At 38.9% G+C, this 26,258-nt stretch overlaps 1 pseudogene; it reads left to right on the top strand.

Annotated features, from left to right (window-relative positions):
- The first annotated feature begins 680 nt into the window (after window positions 1–680).
- LOC139734402 (very long chain fatty acid elongase 6 pseudogene) lies at window positions 681–2,032 on the top strand (annotated as a pseudogene).
- The last annotated feature ends 24,226 nt before the right edge of the window (window positions 2,033–26,258 follow it).

The raw sequence follows: 26,258 nt of genomic DNA, 5'->3' as shown, positions 1-26,258 counted from the left end.
TGAGTGAATCGCGAATTAGGGTGTGCCCAGATTCTTTGTCCATCAACGAAAACTATAATTACTTGGACGAATACAATGTCAAATAGGGGTGCAATTTTTACATTTGGCACGTGCGTTCTGCCCCTTGCTAAAGATACACAGTGATTAAAGTAATCACAGTAGTTTTATACATGTGAGAGGTACAGACACATGTCTGAAATGCGAAATAATTCAATATGAGATAAATTTACGCTTAAAACCTTTCATAGAACTATCTCTGTTTCTCTTACAGACATCGCTCTTCTGAATTACAAAAACACCAAGGTAGACACTACCTTGAAATACATCGTAGTGTCCCTGCCTAGTCAATGACTTCTGACCTTTGGTACAGCACCGCCTCACCGACCGGTCGCCGCGCCGCCGGTAGTGCCAAGCATGCGCGTGCTCGTGATTAGGCTTCCCATCTCTCGCGTGCAATGCCAACGCCAGTGTGCATGTGGTATCCGAGCAAAGCGTGAGACCAGTTCGTTGGCCAGAAAGAAGGGAGTGACTTTACACACTGATTGCCTTTACACAGCTTAATCTACCGTCTGTGCCTTTGATTCGTGGGAAATAATCGGGGTGATGCCTTACGTATTGACAATAAGGTGAAAGTCGGAACTTATTAAGATATCTTAGAAATATTCCGTTGACGGATTACTGGTTGTGCGAGACAATCTCACTTTTCCTTGATGTCATTGACAACTTGAATGTGAAGCCCCGTAACCGCAGTGTGAGGGAACTCGAACCACCCTGATCGTATTTATCACCATCCGACTCCGCTACCTTGTGCTGGAATTCAGTCACAGATCGCAAGAGCTTTGTGTATTTATTTCTATTACTTATTTTCCAAAGTATACAGCATGTTAGATTATCTTCCAGCGAAATTTCAGCAGACAATTTTTTGGTTCGAAGAAGACTTCGACCACAGGCCCGGTGTGGCATGGCTTCTGGCACACTGGCATTGGTCGATCTACATCAGCATCGCCTATGTGATCACCATCTTCGGTATTCAGCGGCTAATGCGAGATAGACAGCCGTTCAACTTGCGAGGTCCCCTTGTCTTGTGGTCTGCTACTCTGGCTGTCTTTAGCATTGTGTGTGCCATACGTCTTTGGCAAGAGTATTTCCTCTACCTAAGGGACTATGGCTTCAAAGCTACCATGTGTGATGACCGCTATGGTATGGATGGTGTCAATGGTTTCTGGGCGTGGGTTTTCATCCTCAGTAAGCTCCCTGAACTTGGTGACACCCTCTTTATTGTTCTCCGCAAGCAACCACTCATCTTCCTCCATTGGTATCACCATGTCACTGTCTTCATCTACTCCTGGTACAGCTACCCTCTCATCGTAGCTCCTGGCCGCTACTTCATCACTCTCAACTCTGCTGTTCACGCTGTGATGTACACCTACTACACCCTGAAAGCTTCACGTCTCGTTCGCATACCTCGTCAAATTAACATTTGCATTACTTTCATGCAGATGTCTCAAATGGTGGTAGGATGCATTGTCAACTCCCTAGCATGGAAGTATCGCAGCCAGGGAGACCATTGCCAGACGACTGACAACAACATCAAAGTTGCTCTACTCATGTACTTCTCATACTTCCTCCTCTTTGCTCACTACTTCTACAAGACATATTTTACGAAGAAGGCTTCTCAGAAGGCGGCAGAAAAGCCATCGTACAAAAATGGAGTAGGACATCAAAATGGCAGTGCACACTACTCCAATGGAAAGGCAGCTGTCAAGACAGATTAATGCATGGTGGATCATATTCATTATTTTTTTTCCAAGTAGAGTCATTTTTTAAACAGTTCTTTGTTTGGTAGTCTGTGTATGGAATCTACATTCTGCATTTATAGGAACGTCATGCCTTCAAATGAAATTTCAGTTGTCAGTTGCTTATGACAGAAAATGAAATAGAGGCTCTGAAGTTTCTATCGTTACAGATTGTATGTCATCATGAAGTGGATGATTTTTTAAAAATGTGATTATGAATATGGAAAATTCATTTTAAAAGAGATAGAAATACTAGAATAAAAACTTTAAAATCCCAGAAAAATGAACAGTGAGGAAGGATTGCCTGCAGTGGTGATGAAATATGAAAACCAAATGAAGATGATAAAGAATAACGTTGTGTGTCCCAACTTCAGTAAAAGTATTACTGTAAAAGTGGTTTCTTTCGCGTACAGAAACTTTCGCGGTTTCCATCGGTGCGGACTTTTTCGCGTGTGATTAAATTCGCGGTCGGTAATGATAGCGTTGTACAACTGACGAGTTCAAAACATTCTCGCGTGATGTTAAATTCGCGGTTTAGCCTCAAAGCGCAAAAATAAAACCATCGTGAAAGAAACCACTTTTACAGTATGCTCTCCTGATCAATTTATACAGTATGATTGTTTTTGGTCAATTATGTTTGCCGAAATGTTAATGCTTGGGTTCAAGGCAAGTATCAGTTTTAATACGGAAGTACGAGATCCACTATTATAATATAAATGCTTGTACTACTAGTAGTGTTTGTTCCATCAAATACTGTGATGATTTGAATTGATCAAATATGAATTATCACAAAGCACTGAGTAAATAGACTGATAGGCAAGCATCCTTTGTTTATTTTCCGTGCAACACCTACAGTACCTCACTGTTTCCCAAACTTCCATTTAAAATTTCTTCCTTCCATTCCAGCAATCGCTGAAATTATGTTAGGTGAAGGTCAGCGTTCCCTCTCCAGCTGTGTGTGCGCGCATAGACCTCTTTGTATAATATAAACATGAAATTTACAGTTGCTGTCTCATTGGTTGGCAGTGCTTGAGTGCGAGTAATATTAGTCACCGAGTGTCTGGCTCCTTATCTTATGTATTACCCCCACAAAACTTTTTGTGCCATACAGCATCTGTGAGTGGAATTTGGAAAGATGTGTAGCCTATTCATGGAGACGGACTCCTACATGTACACTGTCATGTTTACCAAGTGTTCTTGATGAACTGCACAGTTGTTCAGGACAAAGCCATTTTTTGCCCAAAGTTTTAATCTTGCAAGAATTCAGGGGTTAAATGATTTATTGAGTTCAAACTTCATAGGTAAGATGTCCACTCTGGTTATTCATTGTAAAAACCACAGTATTTCCAGCATTCAGTGAGGTGATGGTGTCAAATCATATCAGGAGATCTCTGAGTAAATATTGACCTGTATTGAAATCTTGTAGTTGTTGTTTTTTTCTTACACTTGTGTACAATTACTGATAGTGATATCTGGAGTATTTGCTGTTGTATGAGTTGCACACTAGAAAGAATTGTGTCATGAAGAACATGTGTGAATCTATCAGATCCATCTTGTATGAATTCATGCACATTTTCTGGTCTTAACTGTCTGCTCCACAGTGCACTAAGAATTATTCTTTGATTTGTAATCTTTTAAAGATAATTTGAAAGCAACATACTGAAAACTGTACTCGTTGGTCACTCTTGAAAAATCACTATCTTTTAGACATTTCCCTTTTCTAATAAAACAAGTGCAATGGACAAATCTGTAGGTGCCAAATAACCATGCTGTTCATTGAAGAGTGAAATATTAATACAATGCATAGTATCAAATTGTCAGAATGGCTTTGAAAATTGTTTACTAAGTACCTGTCTGCCTGTACAAGGGTCAAATATTTATGGTTAGTTCTGGCTCTAGTAATGAGTACAGAAATTTGCTCCCAGGTGATACTGAAGAAGTTGTCTTCAAGGTCTAAATTGTAAGTGGTGACAACTACTTTTTAGAGTACTTAGGTAGACAGCACTCTCTAGCATTTTTCATTTTTTCATTTCATTTCATTTGGAACCAGAGGTGAAAAGTTTGCCCTTTTAGAGATGTCGTATTAGGAACTCTATGAAGGTTTTAGCAAGATTTGATGTGAGTCTAGTCTTTGAAACAGCTTTTAACCCGTTCCATATGGGAACCTTTTGGCCTGTATATTAAGACTATATGGGGATTTCAGAATTTAGCATGGAACGGGTTAACAGTATATCACTCCATAAAGTCTATGGGATATCAGATGTACATGTAGGTGCTGTACAGAGCTACAATCAATGCATCGTTTTGATGTGCTCTTTGTGCCGATAAATATAAAGTAAACGTAAACTTCATTTGAAAACAAACTATAGCTCAAAAGACACTGCTCATGAAGGTTAGCATTGAGTGCATAGTTGGATCATGGAACTAGCTCCATGGTTAGATGCCCTGAGTGCATCTCTCATCACTCATGAGGAGGAAAGTTACAATGCAGTATCACAGTAGGTGTGTCTTCATCAGCCCGAAATTCAAACTAGAAGGATATTTTGCGGTCTTGGAAAATAGGCCGATATAGCAAATGTGCGTCTTCATCAGCTAGAACGGCCCGCTTGGGGAAATTAGCCCGAAAATTGACGCATGCGCACTTTGCATCACTACTCTGCTTAGCTCGCGGTTCGAAAGTGGATTTCCCCGCGCAAAATCTCCTATATCGCCGTATGTACGATACTACAACCAGGGAAGTGAGCAGTACAGTATATTCTCTCTAAAGGGATATCAATAACACAACTCTTTCTTCTGTCCAGTGAGGCATCTTATATGAAATAAACGATTTGCAATGTTTAAAGGACAAGTTCACCTTCATGTACATGTGGATTGAGTGAATGCAACAATATTAGTAGAACACATCAGTGAAAGTTTGAGGAAAATCCAACAATCCGTTCAAAAGTTATGAATTTTTCAAGTATCTGCGCAATTACTACTGGATGAGAAGACTACTATAGTGTGTGATGTCACATGCGTACAACGATATAATGAAAATAAAAAGAGAATTTCACAAAATTGTACTTTTTAAATAAAGTGCACATTTCTTGGACTTGTTACTGATGTATGTTAAGGATAATATTATTCCCCTTGCCTTCTGAAAGAGAGAAGTCTAGTGTTCTTTTGTTATGCGAGAAAAGTGAAAATAGGTAAATTTTCTTTATACTTTCTTTATACCGTTGTACTCATGTGACATCACAAGCTATAGTAGTCTTCTCATACAGCCATGACTGAGCAGAAACTTTAAAAATTCATAACTTTTGAACGGATTGTCGGATTTTCCTCAAACTCTCACTGATGTGTTCTACTAATATTGCTGCATTCACTCAACCAACATGTCTATGAAGGTCAACTTGTCCTTTAAACAAGTCCAAAATACACACAATCTGCAAGAATCTTCAGCTTAGGTAGAGTGGACCAGTACAAACAACAGCCAGCATGCACGGCACTGAGTTTTAACAGGGAGGTGAGAGGAATCACCTCCCTGGTCAACAACAGCTAGTATACACACATGTGATCCTTGAATACACTATGCATGTATGTACTATACACAGTCACTAGCTTGAGAAAATTTCGGGCTGATGGAGACACACCCAAAATAGCGCGCTATTTCACGAATTAGCGCTCTAGTTCACGAACTAGACCAAGATTTTTGGGGAAATTTTCCCCGATCAAATAGCGCGCTATTTGCGTCTTCACTACACAAATAGCGCGCTATTTTGACATCAGACTAGTTTGGTAACCACAAGATAGCGCGCTATTTTGAAACTTCGAGCTGATGCAGACACGCCTAGTAAAGTTCTTTTTATGGTCTGAACAGGAAAGTGGGAGGTTTCCACCTCCCTGGTTTGAAGAAGGAGTGCTCTAGGAATGGTCAATGAGGTTTCATAAGATCCACAGATAAAAGTCGTGCAATGAGCAGAAAAGTGTTTGTGTCTCCACAATGCAGCTGGTGCTATGAATAGATACCTTTGTGCAACTTGCCTCGACAATAAGGGACCTGGTCTGTGTACAGCATAGCTTTATTTTTGTTGTTGTTTTGGTACAGTGTACTAAACCTTAAAGTTCTTCATAGTTTTTGTATGAAGACAAGTGTATATTTTATATATGCAATTGAATTAAGAAGTCCTCAGTTTACACATCAATGTCATCTGTTTTACCATCTGCACAATTTAATTCAAATGTACCCTTGCTTCATCTTATCCAGGCAAACTGAATATGGCACACTCTCAAAAATGAGTGAGATATCCATCAGAATTATTTGATACTAGGGCGATATGCTGTAAGTCCAGTTACATTTTGCAGCCATTTAATGAGACAAATGACTGTAAAAAGCTGGTTCTGTTTCAGTGTCATAAGGAAGAGCATTTCACCTGTTGACATGCCTTCATTATCACACAAATGAATAAACTGTGAGGAAGACATACAATGTATCTAAAGTTTGTTCAGCTTCACTAATCATGCAGTGTTGCCATGGCAGGAACAAAACAAGATCCAATCAGCTTTGTGCATTTTAGTGTTTGCTATGGTACTTGCAAGCATTAGAAGGGCATTATGTATCCAGTGTATTAAAGGTGTAGACAAGGTTTATGCAGTCATAATGTTTGTGAGTACCAGTAGGTCTCTGTAAGTGATATAATTATTCTCGTAGTGATGTCACAAAATCATGTGAGTAGAAATTAGCTGTGGAAACGCTGACACAAAGAGCTTAGAGGCTAGGTAAAGGGTGTGGTCACAGGAAACTGTATAGAGAGACCCTAGTGGTCTAGATAGACTTTGTGTACTCTTTGTCTTATCGTTATCAGGAGCGCCATGCTAATTATCTAACCCTCAGTCAATTAGCAGGTGCACCATTCTCAGGAAGACCTTACTTGTTCTTGTTATCTCACTATCCATGTACATGAAGAACTGTTTGGGTTTGGAGTAGTTGGAATGCTGAAAATGTCTTAGCTACAATTGTATTGGTGTGGGGTCTGACTCTGGAGGTAGGGGTACATACATATTAAGAGCAAAGACAAAGTAAAGTGAATCATTGGAAGTGATAATCATAAGAAATAAGAAATTCTGTGGGTTGGAAATAATACAAGATGGTTCTCCTCATGTTTGAGCAAGAAGGCATACATGTGTACCATCACCTACTAGTACCTCCTTGGTTTTAGATATTGGGTTTAGATACATTACAAGGACTACAAAATATACTGAAAATGGTTGGTAAATATTTTTATGTGATGATTACCTATGCTGTCTACTGTTAATGTTTATTTAACAAAGTCATTTACCAGCCCCTTCCCTCCTCCCCTCCCCTTCCCCTCCCCCTCACATGTTATCTCCCTAGGTAACAAAATGTTAACATTCTTGCCAAATAACTTACTTACATTACAAAACTGTTCATGGCCGAATTGGAAGTTATCCAGTGTAGCTGTTGTAATAGTGAATTTCATATGATTTAGTGATATGAATTAAGTTCCACATTCATTTGACCGCAAACAACATATTTCTGTGGAATAGGTAATGCAAACCCTATCCATATTCTTGGTACACATGTATCAAATTTGTAGTACACAGATGTCAGTATGTTGGACTACACACAGACTGTTGAGGCTGTCTATTACTAAGTCTGTCAGTGAGAGTCACTTTTTTTTTCTTTGCTGAGGAGAATAGGGAAAATAAATGAGAAATTGTCTGACAGTAAACTAAAGCAGTGAGTAATTGGTCCATGTGGAATATATGATGGATGAATACATCCTGTGCAATCCTGCCCAGTGCCTTCTAAAACCTGAGAGTTAGTGGTCGTCTAGGGATGATAGCCGATAGACATGACGACACAGTTTTCAGCTACCTGGTACGTTGTATATCTATTCTATACATGAATTTCACGCACCCCATCCTTCAATGGCACTGTGTTGTGTATGTGTACCAGTAGAAATAATATGTTTTATGAGTGGTTACATCGTAGATATTCTGTTAGCTTTTGTTAGCACTCAGCTTAAAGTGCCTTGACAAATCTAACTAAAATGTGATATTCTCTTCTTGTTATTTCAAAAAAAGTATCTAGATAGTGTTGATATTTACTGATCATGTATGCATCCGAGTCATTTCTGTGAGGGAATTACAATATATTGTGTACTGGTATTTGATGTGTGAAGGCAATTTTCCCATGATGAAGTCACTTTTCCAGTATGAATCTTCTGTGTAGAAGACATGATTTCTGGTGTAGAGATCACCACCTTTAGAAACACACACAATTTAGCACTGAAGATGATGTTCTAGACTTCCTAAAAGGACATGCATACCAGGGATGTACATTCTTGGATGCTCTTGGTCTGGATTAATTAAGGAAGTCAAATCAGACTTACAGATACGTTCTACCATAGTAAATACCATACTTGTCAACTACGAAGTCAAACCAAAGTACAGTACAATGTATTATGTTCTTGGTTTCACACAAACTTCCTCGGTTTCACTCTCACTTACTTCATGTCATAGACTGTACATTATATGTCTCCAGAAGACATTTTGAAATTTGGAAGTTAGATAAAGGCCTTTTTAATGTTTTTATCATGACTCCTAAATGTGAAATGATTACATGTCTGAAGTATTTTGAGTTTTCTTGTCATCAATGTATGTGCTAGTGATGTAGAATGACACACAGGGCTTTATTGATTGTTGAGTAATGCACCATGTTGTTCAATGTATGCCACAAATTATTTGCTATGCTGGAAAAAGTCTAGTAGCTGGAAGCCAGTGGTGATCACTAGCTGTGGTTGTCTCTGTATGATGGTCTCTGTAGCTAACAGCATTAATGACTCATTTCCAAGTTGGCATGAACCAGTGGGGAGACTGCCAAAGAGCACTAGTAAACTGTAAACATCAGCAGGAGAATTGGAGTTGACGTTTTATGCAGCCTCTCTTTTAAATTCATGACCTTTATTTTCATTCAGTATTAAAGGTATTGTACCTTGCATTTTGCAGCCATACATTTAGATTGATTTGTATGTGCATACAGAGACATCACAATTGTATCTGTTATTGTGATTAATGACCGGCCTGCCTCGAGCGTAGAGCTGAAGATAAAGAGTACAGAGATTACACTCAAGATGTTTCTATTCTGTTATCAGTGTAGTCCTTGAAATTTGCAGTCTTGAAACTGACAAAGAAGACTTAGCAAGTACTGATCAAAAGAGAAAACTGTTCAAGATGAGTTCTGGGTGTTGTTATATTTAAAGGGGATGGCTAGTAACTGATCAGTGGGAATCAGTGGGAATGCTGGAGGGTGATTGTTACAATCCTTGTGGGATTCATTTAAGAGTACATTATATATCTACTGTTGTGTGAAAATAATTTGCTTCAGAACGGTCTCATATTCAAGTAATGTGTAGTTTAATGTTTCCAGGTTAGCGTGCCTGGTCAGTGATGGGGCATTAATCTGCACATTACTTGAATATGAGATCATTCTGAAGCAAATTATTTTCACACAACAATAGATATATAATGTACTCTTAAATGAATCCCACAAGGATTGGAACAATCATCCCCTATCATTCCCACTGATTCCCACTGTTCGGTTACTAGCCATCCACTTTAAACCCAAGTAATCGAGCTCATTTGCTGGGAGTGTATGAGTGGCAGTGTTCAAGTAGGAAATCATGACTGGTGCATGATGTGTTACCAGTGAGTAAATATGAGTTGCCAAACATTGAAACCATGGCAGAGAAATGTGAAATTAGACCAGCAAAATGTTTGATAAGAATTGTAAAATTGGTCCATTAAACTTGGTTGTAGCTTTAGAAGCTACTTGTTGGCCCTAGATTCCTTGTATGATATGCCCGAGTGTTGATGAATGCATCACTAGACATAATGGCGTTGTTTGAAACACGATCAAAGAAAGACTAAAGTGGAACATACCTCTGGTCAATCTCGTTCATGACAGAAAATTGTTGTCTTCTTTAGCCTTTCACTCTGGATGTAGCCCATTGAAATGTATTTTTACCATAGTTTGATGGATGTAGCCCATTGAAATACATGGTGCCCCATGATTGAATGGGTGTGTAGCCTATTGAAATGTATGATGCACCATTGATTTAATAAAGGAATCTGTTGAGAGATGGGAAAAGAATGGCTTTCATCTCGTATGTTGTTGTACTTTAGTGTTAGTCTTTGACTGCAAATTGCAAACACCCCAGTATTCCTTACCTGTGCCCGTTGCATAAGTTACTATTGTGGTAACTTTGCCATCCAATGGTAACTGTCATGGTAACAATACTCAACAGCCAATCAAAATCAAGAATTCCATGGTAGTTACCATTGGATGGCAAAGTTACCACACTATAGAGTAACTTTTATGCAATAGAGCCCTAGTTAAATCATGATGAGTGTGTGGGTAGAGAGATTTACATTTGATGATTAGTGATATTGAAGCTCACTATACTAAATTATTGTCCTTGTGTTAAAACGTTTGCTTGATTGATGACAAGTCAAGGCAAAAGCAATTTTATTTATCATCAAACATAAACTGCCTTTAAATAGAGTCATATCGTGGTAAAGGACAGAGCATGTGTTTGCCATAGTATTTAATGAGGAATCCTCATTTCAAAAAGACCTGATGAGAATGATTCATTATGATTTACATGAAAACATGCTCTACACGAATTTAGATTGTGGAGTTAGTGTGTGTGTGTGTGTGTACGTGCGTGTGTCTATGTGTGCGTGCGTGGGAACAATCATTATCCCAGATTTTCCATATTTTATTAGTTCTTTTCTGTCAAGTGGTGAAATCTCGGTACCTAAACTGTCGTCGTATGACGAGATAAGACTGCAGCAGCTCTTGATTTCAATTTTTATAACTGGGTACGTAACTGTGATATAAAATAAAGGTGTTTTCGGTGATTTTTGTGTCTTGTGGACAAAAACAAAACACCAAGTTTGGTCACTCTTCCTTTCATCAAACTTCCACCCTCCACATTTTGACAGCGACAAAGATGATGACCTTATACATGAAGCTACCTGGCTCTTTGTGAATGAGCCTTGGTTTTATCTTGTATGACATCGCAATTTTATGCTTATTTTTTGGTACATCATGGGGAGTGTGTCCTCAAATGAATTTGAATGACAAGTGTTAACAACATCATGTCCGGTATATATTCATTTGAATCCTGTATCGACCTAATATTAGGCAATCATTACGAGCAACTGTAAAAGTAAATCGAGTACTACTCAATACAGTAATTTGAGTTACAGACAAGAGGACTTGCGTCATGATAGGGGTATTGAGGCGTCATACAAATTATTTTATTTGTACAGGTGTACATAAAAAAAGTATCTCCTCAGGTAGGTCAGTGTATTTTATTTGCTGTCTTTACGCAGAAGGAAATTGTGGATCTTGTATACAACTGTCTTGAAACCAAATCATGCAATAGCATAAGTATAATTGTGGCAAGTGACAAATGTCACGATTTATTTAAGTCCAAACAAGGATGCGGAAAAGAATACAATAATTTATTATGAGAAGTTGTTGACCTGTCTAACTTCCATGTAGTAACCATGCACATACCTTGATTATTTGACTGTGTTCATGGTTGCTGCATTTGTTTGATAAAATGAAATAAGGGTTTAAGATATATGGATTATGTTTTTATCACTTTGATATAAAAATACACGTATGTATATTATACAATACCAATTATATCAAGCATAATAAGGACACAGAAAACCTGAAAGAAAACAAAACACAAAAAGGCGGTGTTCTTTAATAATCTATGGGAAAGATAATGCACGCAACTTTTCCTCTTAATTTTCACAACTTAACTTAAACACATTTTGTGGAAACATTCTAGTGAAGGGCACACTGATTTATGATTAATCTTTTGATTGTCTGTCTGTCTGTCTGTCTGTCTATCACGCTGTGTCTGTCTTTGCTGATGAAGCCACGTGTCAACTTTCAGATCACTGATTTAGAAGAATAAACTTCATTCTTGAAAATAAGCTATCAAGATTGTTCTCCGTTTTTCTTGTCTTTATAAGCCGGATCTTCCTTTGGGAATCTGATGTTCTACAAGATCAGCACAGTAAGGGTATTATAGGAATCACTAAAGTGATTTCATCTTGTTCGCAATAACCTGATACACTTTGCTAACTAGCAATCCATGATGGGCATCGTTCGTATACTGTAGAAAATTAACAGTTACATAAATATCAGTAGGACCTGTTCCTTTCGCATTTCCATTCGGTGCCTTTATAAAACTTTGATACACTTTGTATTTTTACTTTTGCTCTTTCTTCCTGGCAGTCCCCTGATGTATGAGCAGAGCGTCTTGATTTCAGTCAACTGTATGTAGGCTATAGACCTTCCTGAATATCAAGGACCGGTGGAAGCTGCCCTGATTGATTGATTGATTGATTGATTGATTGATTGATTGATTGATTGATTGATTGATTGATTGATTGATTGATTGATTGATTGATTGATTGATTGATTGATTGATTGATTGATTGATTGATTGATTGATCGATTGATTTGTTTTTTTTTAAAACAACGACGGCTGGGTGGCCCATATTCAGCGATGCCAACATGGCGTCGCTGATCGTTCACAGTGCACTGTTCAGACTGTATAACCTGAACTCATCCCATCTGGTTATAGGGACCTTTTGTTTCCTTGTCTGTACTAATTTCCCGCCCTTTTACAACGGAGAAGAGCTCTGGTTCCTCTGCTCATGGATCATTGATCAGTAGTCTATGAGTGTGTATGGCACGGTTGAGAATCTTCAACGAGATGCTTGCCCTTCTGGTCCCAGAAGAACCCGTCTGTTGGCCATCGATCAATGCCTTCAGTTTACCACGGAGGTTTAACTGATACTTCGGTACCAGGAGAACATGACTGTCGATCATCAATCAGCGCTCTAGCTCTGACGATGGCAGGCCTTGCTATGAGTTCACGTATAGACGATTAGACCTTTCGAGCGATAAGGTTAATAAAAACGAGTACATGTACAGTATAACAAAATAACATCGAGTCATGGTATGTAATATAACATAAAATCCATCTGCGAGATCCAGCAACTTCAGAATGAAGCCTCAGTCACTTCACCTCATAAAATGCTTCTGCAGTGTACCATTCTTCATCGATTTGTTTTGTTTTGTTTTTGATTATCAGTATTTTAAGTAAATATTTCTTTCTCCAATGACTGTTCTTAAAATCAAACTAACAGACTGTGGTAGAGATGGCCTCTTGAATCGGCCTCTGGGCCGAGCCATAATCTCCTAACAGATCAAAACGTTTAGTCGTATATACCCATGCTTAAAGGGGAAGGCTAGTAACTGGTCAGTGGGAATCAGTGGAAATGCTGGGAGATGATTGTTCCAATCCTTATGGGATTCATTCAAGAGTTCATTGTATATCTATTGTTGTGTGAAAATGATTTGCTTCAGAATGGTCTCATATTCAAGTAATGTGCAGTTTAATGCTTCCAGGTTAGCGTCCCTAGTCAGTGACGGAGCATTAATCTGCACATTACTTGAATATGAGACCGTTCTGAAGCAAATCATTTTCACACAACAATAGATATACAATGAACTCTTGAATGAATCCCATAAGGATTGGAACAATCATCTCCCAGCATTTCCACTGATTCCCACTGATCAGTTACTAGCCTTCCCCTTTAAGCTCTAATTCGGACTGCTCTGAATCTGACGTTTAGTTTTACCAGTTCCTACTTCTTCTCTCACCACTGAAGTGTTGTTGAGAATTTTGTAATTTTGCCAAAATGCCAAGTCTACGAAGTGAGATATGTATATTGCTGTTGGTCCACACTCTGAAGGCGTCGGTGATATGCAGCCCAGGTCTCTCTTCCGACCGGAAGGAATGCTAAAAGCGCTCAGGAAACGTCCAACCCCGAGACGAGATCAACTTGCTGAGTTCTGGGTAGCATGCAAGTCATGATGAAGATAATTTAAGGGCTCCAAGTCCAATGTGTACTAGCTTATCCATAAACCACCAAATATTGCAACTGTACTGCCATGCATTCAGTACTTCTGCAAAACCTACAGATGGTGAAGATGGTTTTTTAAAGGATTTTGAGTTACCAACATAACTCACTAAAGATCTCAATAACTTATAAAACATCATTATATTGTATCTGTATATATTATGTGGATACGAAGTACAATGAACTCATGTGTTGGAGTGCTAGTTGAAGAAAACTGTGCTATTGCGGGATGTGCGTCTAAATAAAACTAGACCAAATTATTTTATTAGAAAATAGTTCTATTGTTAGCAGCATACTCTACAACTCGTGCGAACGATCACACTTTGTCATGAAAACATGGGAAACGTTGACATGTTATCCTTGCAAACTTCGATAAGCTGATACACTTTAAAGGGTTAGATCAATGTTTCCTAAAATAGATTATAAACATCCTTCTTTCAACAACCAAAAATAAAATGAACAACATTACAAAGCTATGTTTGATCCATTTTCAGTTGGACTTATATCATTTACAGTTTGATCATTTTCCCTACATACAAAAAGGTAAGAATTATTTTTGCAGTTATACCTCGTATATGCTAGTTCAGTCTCGTACTGCTGAACTCAACAGCTTTATTTTACATGTTTGCTTACCACAGACATCCTAAGAAGCCTCAAGTATCATATCGCCTGCAATGTCTAAAACTGTCCGACACGTGGTCGGTTCAGCAAAGCTCGAATACCAGCAATAATTCCACGCTTGTTATGCTTCGGTTTTTTCAGAACCTCGAATTATCTACCATGCTATGTTTGAGTGCAACATTAAAGTAAAGGCATGTTTGTTTGTTTGCTTGTTTGTTTGTTCATATTTCAGTCTGAGAACATGGCTCGATAACCCCTATTGAACTACACTAACGTTTGGGGGTAGTTTGGTATTATGTTACATTGTTCTAAACATGGAGGAAGAGTGCTATGCGTCTCTATGTGCTGTTAATAAATTTTCTTTTCATAGGTCTACATTTTCCTGGTACTTCCGTATAGGCTTTCTTTTCGATCATTTTCATGAATTAGTCAATGATATTGCGTACTGATCATTGTAAGATGTCACTTTTTTGGAAGGGAATGTGAGAGGGAAATCAAAAAGAGGAAAGGCGAAAATGACTGACCTTTGTAGACCTGTTCGATTTGGGAGCTGTTTTTATTTGTGCTAATGTCTTGCTCAGCCATAAACATGGGGGGGGGGGGGGGGGGGGGCTTCGGCATACGTAAGAAAAGTCGATTTCTCCACTGATATAGCGATGCACCTGACTTATTGCATAACCCATTGAATCATCTTTTCTTCTTCTTCTTCTTCTTCTTCTTCTTCTTCTTCTCCTCCTTCTTCTTTCTTCTTCTTCTTCTTCTTCTTCTTCTTCTTCTTTTGAAGCCCCCATGCAGATGTAATATGGCTGTCATAAGTCAGTCTTAAAACCGAATAGATCCACAGAGGCCGACAAGCAGCAGTTTGACCTAGTACAAGGAGTCGTTATAGAGGTTGTGTTTCTATACAATTTCCAACAAACATCAAAATTACGACGGAACGACAAACCTGGCACGGAATAGAGTCAATGGTTTCCACACAAGCAAATCTTTCTGTGCCTTTAACCATGTATTGACTATGGTCTTACCTTATGATTTGTCTTGCTTCGAGACGTTGTGAAAAGTTTCTTTGAGGATGAAGATACCTGTTTTAGTTAACAGGAGAAAGTAGATTAGAGAAATGATGTCGTCATTCATTTTTGATGAACTCATTTCAGTAAGCTTATATTGTGACTGTCCATTGATGAATTCAACAAATATCTTATTGTCGGTAATGACAAAATCATGTTGAAGATCAAAGGTTTGATTCGAGTGACGGAGATAAAGCAACTCTGTATCAGACAAAATGGGAATTAACATGAGAGATACTATATTTCATTGAGGAACCATTTTCTGCATTTGGTTCTTATAGAGTGAGATGCGTTGTTTTCGTCATATACAAACACAAATTACTCAAGATAGCACGTTGTTGTTGTTTTTTTCCTGCAAAAGAAGAGTGATATTGGGTCCAGAAAAGACATTGAAAAAAGGTTTCAAATTTCGGACAATAATCGAGATTGAGGTGAAAGATAAAAAGCCCTATCTCGAGCAAGGAAGCAGTTGAATGTTCCTGCGTTTGATTCAAATAATGTTTTGTTTCTCTAGTCGACATGCCCGATTAAAATCTCTTCCACAAAGTTCCCTGAACTGATGTTTCCCGAGATCTCTAAATCTTTGTGTTGGTCCTGTAAACGTAACCATGGTAACACGGTCATGCACATCCCTTGAGAAAGACACTGCATGGCGCGCGTACACACACACACACACACACACACACACAGGCACTTGTTAGCAAACAAACTATGAAAAGAGTGCTGCCAAATATTTTGAAGAGTACTTCTGCAGCAGTCGATTGCATCAGTTCCATTGACTTGGCCTTTTCTCGTCTAATTGTGTTGAAATAGTACATGATAATCAAGTTTTGATATCAATGCATTGGAGGACGACACCTCTCAGCCAACGAAGTGATTTAAGGGATGGTGGTGGTGTTGAATCGGAATATAGGTTGTAATAAGATTCAGAATCAAATAAGACAGAATAAACTGACCAGAAAGAATATAAATTATTAGTGGAAAAGTGAGCAAAGAAAATGGGATTCCATCGGGATTCGAATCCCGATGGAATCCCATTTTCTTTGCTCACTTTTCCACTAAAGATTCAGAATCGACACATACTATTTATTTATTTTGTAGATACCAAGAGTTGCTCCCTATGATAGCGATAGGTGGAGAGATTCACAACGGCAGTGTATTCTTTAGAAACAAGAAGGGAAGAGTGAAGTAATACCTATCGGATGGAGTGCCGATATATTTTCATAACAACTATATCATATTTCTCTTCATGGTAAGTACACAGATGTTCTAAGAGTAGCTGGTATATATACATTTCCGTCCTTTTCCCGGCCCTAGCTCCTCTCCGGCTCTCTCTCTCCACCCCTCCCCCATTCCCCCCCCCCCCTCTCTCTCTCTCTCTCTCTGTCGCTGCATGTCATTTCTACTTTGCCTTGGAAGATTTATAAAAACACATGACCACAAGTAAAAATCAAGAGGATTATGGCTCGTACAAATGGAAAGAAAACAGACGAAAATCTTGAAGAACCAAAAACGCATATAACAGTCAGTGATATTTGCAGTGACTTTGTATGGATGTGATCATGGACCCCGAACAAAGACGAGGAAATTAGGCTGACAGTTTGAAGATAACTTACATGCACGGAAGATTCTGAGAATAACCGAACTTTCAGAGAAGATAAAATTTAGATATTCTCAACGAACTGGACGTTAAACCAATACAGCGTATTGCATTATTTTTTTTTTCAAAAAAGATAATCGTGATACTTTTTTTTTCATATCTTAAGATCAGATGAATCCAAGATATTCTTCTCCACGGTTAGGCTAAGGCCATCGTAGACGTCGTTCCAGAGATAGGCAAAGGTAATGCAAAAAATAAAAACAGATGAACATGTATAAGATATGAAATTAATGTAATAAAGTTCACGAGAATGGAGACTTCAGGAGTGAAGTGGTGACCGAAATGATGATTACGATAAGTCATCAGAGTTAACGATCGATGCTCGTAGATAACATAACATTTTAATTCATGTTGAAATCATGTGTAGCTGAAATGAACTTATCGCACATTTTGTTGCTGTAGGCCTATAATTCTATCATGGTTATATACTGAGATGAAAACATAAACCAGGGAGTCACAATCCGCGTGTCTAACATCAGCCTAACGCCCAGTGTCGTGTGCTTGACACTTTGTAATCAGCTCGTCTTTAGGTCTAGAACTCCAGATTGCTATTGTTTGAAGTACCTTGGGTTGATGATTAATTTCATCAGAAAACAGAGGCAACCGACTTAAATGTTCGCTATAAGGACTGGAGCGAGCTAGTCATTATCTCTATAAATAGCCCTTGTCCAATCGTTCCACACACGAGCAAGTTGCAGCTTTTCACAGGTCCCTTCCTCATCAACTACTCGTCATATGATAAGGACAAAAATACAGCCACATGTCCAAGACCTATATCGAACTGACAACATTGTTAGGATTTAAAACACGTCATCATTTCCCTGCGTTACTTTTTGTGAATAGAATAAATTAACGAGTTTGTCAAGTTAAGGGTCATAACCATTTGGAAAGCTGGTGAAAAGAAGTGTATTTCTTTATACACGTATTAATTAGCTAATCGCGCTTTGTCGTTATACAGGTCTATATACGTTACCATGATTTTCTCCGTTATCATATAATTGTAGTTTCCATAATTTCCCCACGCGCTGTACAATATTTAGGATAAAACATGGGCTGCAACTCGTCAAGATCTCGTACATGCAGAGCTGTTTCTACTCTAGGCCACAATGGCATTAGACTGTGTAACCAGCTGACGATGATAAATTAACATGGGTTTGATACATCATCTCAGCTTATTATGTTTTACACAATTAAAGTGCAACACACCATCATATTCAAAACTGATTCCATGAATATTTTCAATCAGACGAAATGGAATGATAGCGGTTTTATTTATAAAACACACACACACACACACACACACACACACACACACACACACACACACACACACACAAAATTAACTTAACGTAATCACTTGAGTTTGTTTAATGGTCCAGATTCTCAGCATGCATGATTTGAGGGACATGAAAAAAAAAGAAGAAACAAAATCAAAGCAATCTCCCTTAGAGCCAATTTGCAAAAACAGGAAAAAAAAACAATTAAAAATTCTCCTTAATTTTTTCTTAATTGGAATGGAACAAATTTGAATTTACTTGTGTGCAGAAGACAAAACAGGACAAATATTTTGTGTCTTAATCATGGTGCTATCAAGTTTTAATAATAATGTCTCTGTGGTAAATTATTCACAGGCTTGAGATGAGAAAAGTGTCCTTAGAGATAAGCCTCAGTTTGTGGTCATTAATCATCGACCGAGGGCGCTAACCAAAGTACGGATGGGCATTGGTTGTCATGGTTCATGCTGTGTGTTGAATGCAAACATGTGCAATTAAGATGCACACACTTCACGCAGTCAATGTAAGTATACACCATATTAACAGATATGCATTCATGTATAAGAGCACAATGAATACTACAGTATATTGTATATTTTTATGGGAGTGTGCATGTACAAAATCACTGACAAAACTAAACATTTGTATAACTACAGTGGAAAAATTAAGGTTACGAGGAGCGCTTTTACAAGAACGTCTGCAAAACGTCTAGCAAAACAACAACTTCAAAACACTGCGAAGGTAAAAACGATGATATTGCGTCATTTCCACGCAAATGTTTTCTAAAGAGCATCTATGACATTGCACCCAAGGATCACATTACTCGTTAGTGAGGCCTTGCCCTGGAGAAAGACCACATGATGGCAGTGACGTCATGCAGATTACCTTGAAAAACATGTATTGGTTTTATGAGTAGGCCCTGATGTACCTCACCAATTGCTTGAACTATGTGATGTGTGTCAGTGGGAAATACAGCCAGAGTGATGCAAGCCAAATTAGAATCAATAAAGAGCTGCGGCTATAATGAGCGACATTGGAATCATTACATGTGACTGTACATCTATACGAGTATCTTCTCGGGAAGATTTACTCACTCCAATGTCACCTTGGCCCCATTTCATAAAAAGATGACAGGGCCTACGTGTAATTAAATAGCAACTCTTGCTGGAATGGCAATTGTCTTAATAATAATAATAATAATAATAATAATAATAATAATAATAATAATAATCATAATAATCATAATCATAATAATAATAATAATCATAATAATAATAATAATAATAAGCATTATAATAATAATAGTATTATAAAGGTCTGACTTCTTTATCCAGGGTAGTCTCTTTAGTGTTGCCACTGCTCTACCAGAGGGCCCTGCCATTATTATTACCCTAGCGTTGCCAGGCACCCATTTATACACCTGGGTCGAGAGGGGCATTGTGGGTAAAAACATCTTGTCCAAGAACTTAAAGGGATGGTATAGTATTGGTGGAGATGAGAATTGAGCCTTTAACCTTTTGGGAGATACCAAGGAAACACTTATGATATAGTACAGAGCATACCATTTTTAGAGGAATTCAAAGTTTATTTGATGAAAATCGGGTTTGGAATGACTGAAACATCCAAAAACAGAGTAAAACATAACGATCGTAATAAAGTGTGGGTCCCACACTTTAATAGAATCGCTCTTTTTTTGATATCTCAGTCATTTTAAAACCAATTTTCATTAAATAAACGTTGAATTCCTCATAGAATTACATGCTCTTTCATGTTTCATAAGAGGTTTCTCATTATCTCAATAAAAATGTTAGAAACCTGAAATTAGGTCTAAACCCAAACTATACCGTTTTAATTCACTTCTCCACCAAGCCAGTTCGAAGTTATACATTCTCCGTATGAAGAGGTGAAGGTCTGCTGAGAAAACACCAAACTGGGGCACAGAGTAATGCACTGGCGTAGCCAGGGGGGGGGGGGGGGGGGGGCGATGGGGCGATCGCCCCCCCCCCCCCCCCCCCCCCCAAGATTTGGACCGGGGATTTGGGAGGCGGAAAAAAAATGCGTGTATACTATGATGCATGCACACGAAGCGGGTCTCCTTTGCATCCTTTCATCAAATGAGATATTTTTTGAATATTTCACTCAAAGTGTGCACCAGATCGTTGAATTTCAATTCAAAATATGCAAAATCTCTCGTGCTTGGGAGGGGGATACCCCCTCCCAAACCCTCCCCCTCTGTGCCTCTTTCCCTAGCTTACAACACTTTTTAGATTTTAAAAAAATTATGAATAATTCTGAGTGCACAAGACTTATCACTTATATTCCGAAAACTCAAGGTTCCCTCATGTATAAGGGGAATTCCCCCTTTTAATCGACCCTTTCCTCCCTCAGCCCCCCACATCCCCCATCAGTTGTGTGTGTGTGTGTGTGTGTGTGTGTGTGCTAGTGTGTGTGTGTGTGTGTGTGTGATTTCCCAAATGTTGATTCCATCAAAAATGCGTAGATGAGATATCTCAATTTCAACCTTAAAAAGGCAAAAGCTCGATCGGAAGGGAAGAGTGGGGATAACACTCGCCCACGCCTTCTCCAGGGCCTGCTCCCCGGCCCCTTCCCCCCCCCCCCCCCCTTCCGCCATGCATAGAAGTATAGACTGTGGCTATACCCAGATCGCTTTATTTCAATTCTAAAAACGCAAAAGCTCCGCGAGCGGGAGGATGAATCCCCCTTCCTCTAAGCTCTACCTCACTAGACTTTATACATACACACATGGTGCATATTCGGAATAAGAGCTAAATTCCGTGATTTTATCACTTCGATGAAAAAGTATTGCACCAAAAATTTGCAACAGATTGCTTAATTTCAGGTCTGAAAACGCAAAATCACCTTCGTGTGGGAGGGGATATGCCCCTATCTACACCCTCGTGTGCATGCTTTTTCTGTTTGACTGCTGAACAGACAGTGTTCATGATATTCAGTGTAAGAATTAATACAAGAAGATTATTTAAATGATATCATTTTATAGGCAAATTGTTCAATAATAATCTACACTAAATTATACTGCAACTTTAAACAAGTGGGACTGTTTCAACTCGTTAAAACACGCAAAAACATGCATCAAATTGCACCATTTGCAACATCAAAATGCAAAAAGTTCTCACCGTGGGAGGGGGACACCCCCTCCCACCCCCTCCCCTCCCCCTTCGCTCTCTCCGCTCTCTCGGGTTCAGTCGCGTTCATGATATTCAGTGAAAAGAATTAATACAAGAAGCGTATTTAAATGATAGCATTTTATAGGCAAATTGTTCAATGATAATCTACATCAAAATAAACTGCTACCTTAAACAAGTGTTACTGTTTCACGTCGATAAAACGCGCAAAAACATGCATTAAATTGCACCATTTGCAACATCAAAATGCAAAAAGTTCTTACCGTGGGAGGGGGGACATCCACCTCCCACACCCTCCCCTCACCCTTCACTGGCTCCGCTCGCTCGGGTTCAGTCGCGTTCATGATATTCAGTGAAAAGAATTAATACAAGAAGTGTATTTAACGTATTACCATTAAGTATAGCCAAATTGTTCAATAATAATCTACACTAAAATATACTGCTACCTTAAACAAGTGGGACTGTTTCAACTCGATAAAACGCGCAAAAACATGCATCTAATTGCACCATTTGCAACATCAAAATGCAAAAAGTTCTCACCGTGGGAGGGGGACACCCCCTCCCACACCCTCCCCTCCCCCCTCGCTCGCTCCGCTCGCTCGGGTTTAGTCGCGTTCATGATTTTCAGTGAAAAGAAGTAATACAAGAAGTGTATTTAAATTATACCATATTATAGGCAAATTGTTCAATGATAATCTACATCAAAATATACTGCTACCTTAAACAAGTGGGACTGTTTCAACTCGTTAAAACACGCAAAAACATGCATCAAATTGCACCATTTGCAACATCAAAATGCAAAAAGTTCTCACCGTGGGAGGGGGACACCCCCTCCCACACCCTCCCCTCCCCCTTCACTCGCTCCGCTCGCTAGGGTTCAGTCGCGTTCATGATATTCAGTGAAAAGAATTAATACAAGATGTGTATTTAACTTATAGCATTTTATAGTCAAATTGTTCAATAATAATCTACATCAAAATAAACTGCTACCTTAAACAAGTGGGACTGTTTCACGTCGATAAAACGCGCAAAAACATGCGTCAAATTGCACCATTTACAACATCAAAATGCAAAAAGTTCTTACCGTGGGAGGAGGGACACCCCCCCCCCCCCCCCCCTCCCCCTCGCTCTCTCCGCTCGCTCGGGCTCGGTCGCTTCGCTCCCTCGCAGACTAACCGCCCCCCATAAGATGAAATCCTAGCTACGCCGTTGGAGTAATGTCATGGACAGGGCCTGAACCTGATTTGTGAACAGTTTTTTTGCGTTGCAGAGAAAGTACGCTTTGTATAACAGGCCTACACTCCTTGGAGCCTGTTCGCATAAAAGCAAGTCGAAAAAACGCACACAGCGTACACATATATAGCATGGGACAACTTATTTCGCTTCGATGGTTTAAAATTTTGGGTTATTTGTGTTGAACCTCTGCTAACTGGGAACTGGTCTATTCAAAGCACCCGAATGTATTGCTGCCAACTTGCTAGCTCATTGAAAGAGAGGTCAACCTGCACTCTTCAATGCGAGACTACTTTTTTTTTTTTTTTTTTTTTTTTTTTTTTTTTTTTTTTTTTTTTTTTTTTTTAGACCGAGGTTTATGTGTTAAATTTGTTTGGTATACTTTTATTGAAGTTACTCATTTTGCTAGAACATTAGTTGGATATAACATGCAATGGCATGTAGTTAAAGGGGATGGCTACTAACTGATTAGTGGAAATCAGTGGGAATGCTGGGGGATGATTGTTCCAAACCATGTGAGATTAATTTAAAAGCACACATTATGTCTATTGTTGTGTGAAAATTATTGGCTTCAGAACGGTCTCATATTCAAGTTAGTTTCATTTCATTTTATATTTCATTTATTTATTTCAACACGGCACATGATTCAGCCAGACGGCTGTTCTTCCTCATGTCCGTGCATCACGAGGTAAAAATGACATACTTTCCTTTAAAAACATATACACTTGTACATGAAACATATATACAAAATACAATTAGATGAAACAAATCAGAACAAAAGTAGAAAAAAAATATTTATATAGAAAAAAAAAGTTTAATGCCCCGTCACTGTAGGCCTATGTACAGTCATGCTAACCTGGAAACACTAAACTGCACATTACTTGAATATGAGATCATTCTGAAGCAAATAATTTTCACACAACAATATAGATATACAATGTACTCTTAAATGAATCCCACAAGGTTTGGAACAACCGTCACCCAGCAACACTGACGGACCAGTTACAATTAAGCACTGGGTGGGAATCGCACTCGGGTCCTCCGATCGAGAGCCGGGAGTCAATGCAACAGCGTAACGACAAGAATCCATTCCTGATCGGCTGGACGTTGCTATGTTGGAAGCTGTCATTCCAGGAAGAGTTTGGATTGCTTTCCTAACATCTTTTATGAAATATGGCCCATGGAGGTGGAAAGAGATGTACTTCCCTGCTGTCATTATGGTGGTGGATTTCGTGGATACCAACCCGCTCATTACTCACTTCTTTCTGGAGTTGTATACTCAGTTTAGTTGTGAGAGGTATATAGCGCCATCTCTTGGCAGTAGAATGACTGGCAATAAAGCTAACAGCTTGTGAATATTCTTAGATCCAGTGTGAAAGGAGAGTCGATTATGATATACTCGTAGTTATTATTGCCCATTAGGCGAGGCTGAGAATGATCAAGAACTCGAGATGCTGACTCTACAAGAGGCCAAACAATGCAACAATAATTGTAGCATATTGTTTGTTATGCATAATATTGAATAATACTTGCATTACCATTACTCAGCAAAAGTGATAACATAATATCGATAATAATCTCTATTTCTCCCTATTGCTCTTCTTACCATGACCATCCCTACTATTGTAATCATTATAACAGCTATACCTATTCTGGACAAAAAAAAAAAAAAAATTCTAGCGATCAGTTGAAAGAATTTCACGTGACAAGCACTTTTCAGCTATTTTTCAGAATGTTGGCCTACTCTGCCATTCCATATGGTATATCACTAGGAAAATAACGTCACTGTTTAGACATTTTCAAAATACTGCACTATTTGTGAAATGATTTATTTTTTTACGACAGTTTTTGGGGCATTTTTGCGTCCGCTCAATTCACGACGCAGAGAGCTTATACAGAAAAATCTGTCCGTCCGGAGAAGTCTTTTATCATTTTTTCTATTTTTACAGTTCTCCTCCGTGAAGCCTGACGCAGTCTCCGCGGAACTTATTCCCGACGACCAGATGTGAGATGCAGACCAATCTTTCATTCATAAAGAGCGCCATTCTGGACCTATGTAATTATGTCGAACGACTATGGGGGCGCTATTTTACTTTGTATAGGTCCCTAGCTCCTTTGCAACATAGACGCAGCCGCAGGGAGAGAGAACAGTCAATGCAATCGTCGTCTTAAAAATTCATCCCAAAAATAAACTCTGAAAGAAAGAGAAAAAATCCAAAAAAAGTTTCAAAGAATGACAAAAAAAAAAAAAAAAAAATCGGAAGGGATATAACGAAGTTATCAAATTTTAAAATTTTACATCTTAAGGAAAATATATTTTGCTAATTTGAATATTCATAACGACTGGTAAAGAAGTGTTTTCCAAAAATACTTCAAAGTTTCAGAATATCATAACTTCCTTATTTCCTTTCCGACCCAGATAATTTTTTCACTGTTGTGTAGGGATTTCTTCTTTCTCTCTATTGTGAAAGCGATAAAATCCTGGAGTGAATCTCTTCTTTAACATCTGCGTCGCAAATCTAAAGTTCCCGTGATATTGCGCGCTGCTTCGTTCCGTCTCTCAAGTCTGTTATAGTATTATAACATACCAACTGTGACATCGCGCACTGCATCGCACTTGCACTCTGAAATGTAACAAAAAGTAGTTCTGATATCGTGCGCTGCTACTGTGTATGATAACTTTGGGAAATGTTAGCGGACAGCGCCCTGCTTCATACGGTCACTCCTTAAAATTGCTTTATGATGTCACAATTGCTTTGTTACATACAAGTAATTTATGTAACAAACCAATTGTGACATCATAAAGCAATTCTGACATCACACGTTGCTTCGTAAGGTCATTCTGTGAAATGGAACAAAGCAATTGTGACATCGCGCCCCGCTTCGTGACTGCTTCGTACTACCACTTTGAAATGTAAAAAACAACAACAAACAAACAACTACAACAATAGTGACATCACAAAGCAATTGTGACATCGCGCGCTGCTTCGTACTGTCACTGACTGATCCTTCCACAACATGTTGTGATCCCAAATAAAACAGATATACCCTGCCTACTTTATATTGAGCCTCGGTGCCTCCAAATGTACAATTCACTACTACGGTACTACCACCGAGTACTACTACTAGTACTACTCTACTACTACTACTACCACTACTACTACTACTACTACTACGATGCCAAGTTCAAACAATTTTTAATAGGCCTGTTTTGCATGACTCGGCATCTCGGCGCGCACGCATGCGCGTGAGCGAGGGGAGGTTGTGGGAGGGGGGTGTCCCCCCTCCCACGGTTGGGAGCTTTTTCGATTTTTAGCTCTTAATGGTGCAAGCTGGTGCATACTTAACCCTAATCAGGCTGGGCTTTTTTGGCTATGCTATATCTGGTGGGGGGGGGGGGGGGGGGGGGGGGCGGATTCCGC

Source organism: Diadema antillarum, unplaced genomic scaffold (genome assembly GCF_040938485.1).
Source record: "Diadema antillarum isolate AM-2024a unplaced genomic scaffold, OU_Dant_1.0 seq00000525_RagTag, whole genome shotgun sequence".
Taxonomy (NCBI): Eukaryota; Metazoa; Echinodermata; class Echinoidea; order Diadematoida; family Diadematidae; genus Diadema; species Diadema antillarum.
This window is presented reverse-complemented; position numbering and strand designations above follow the sequence as displayed.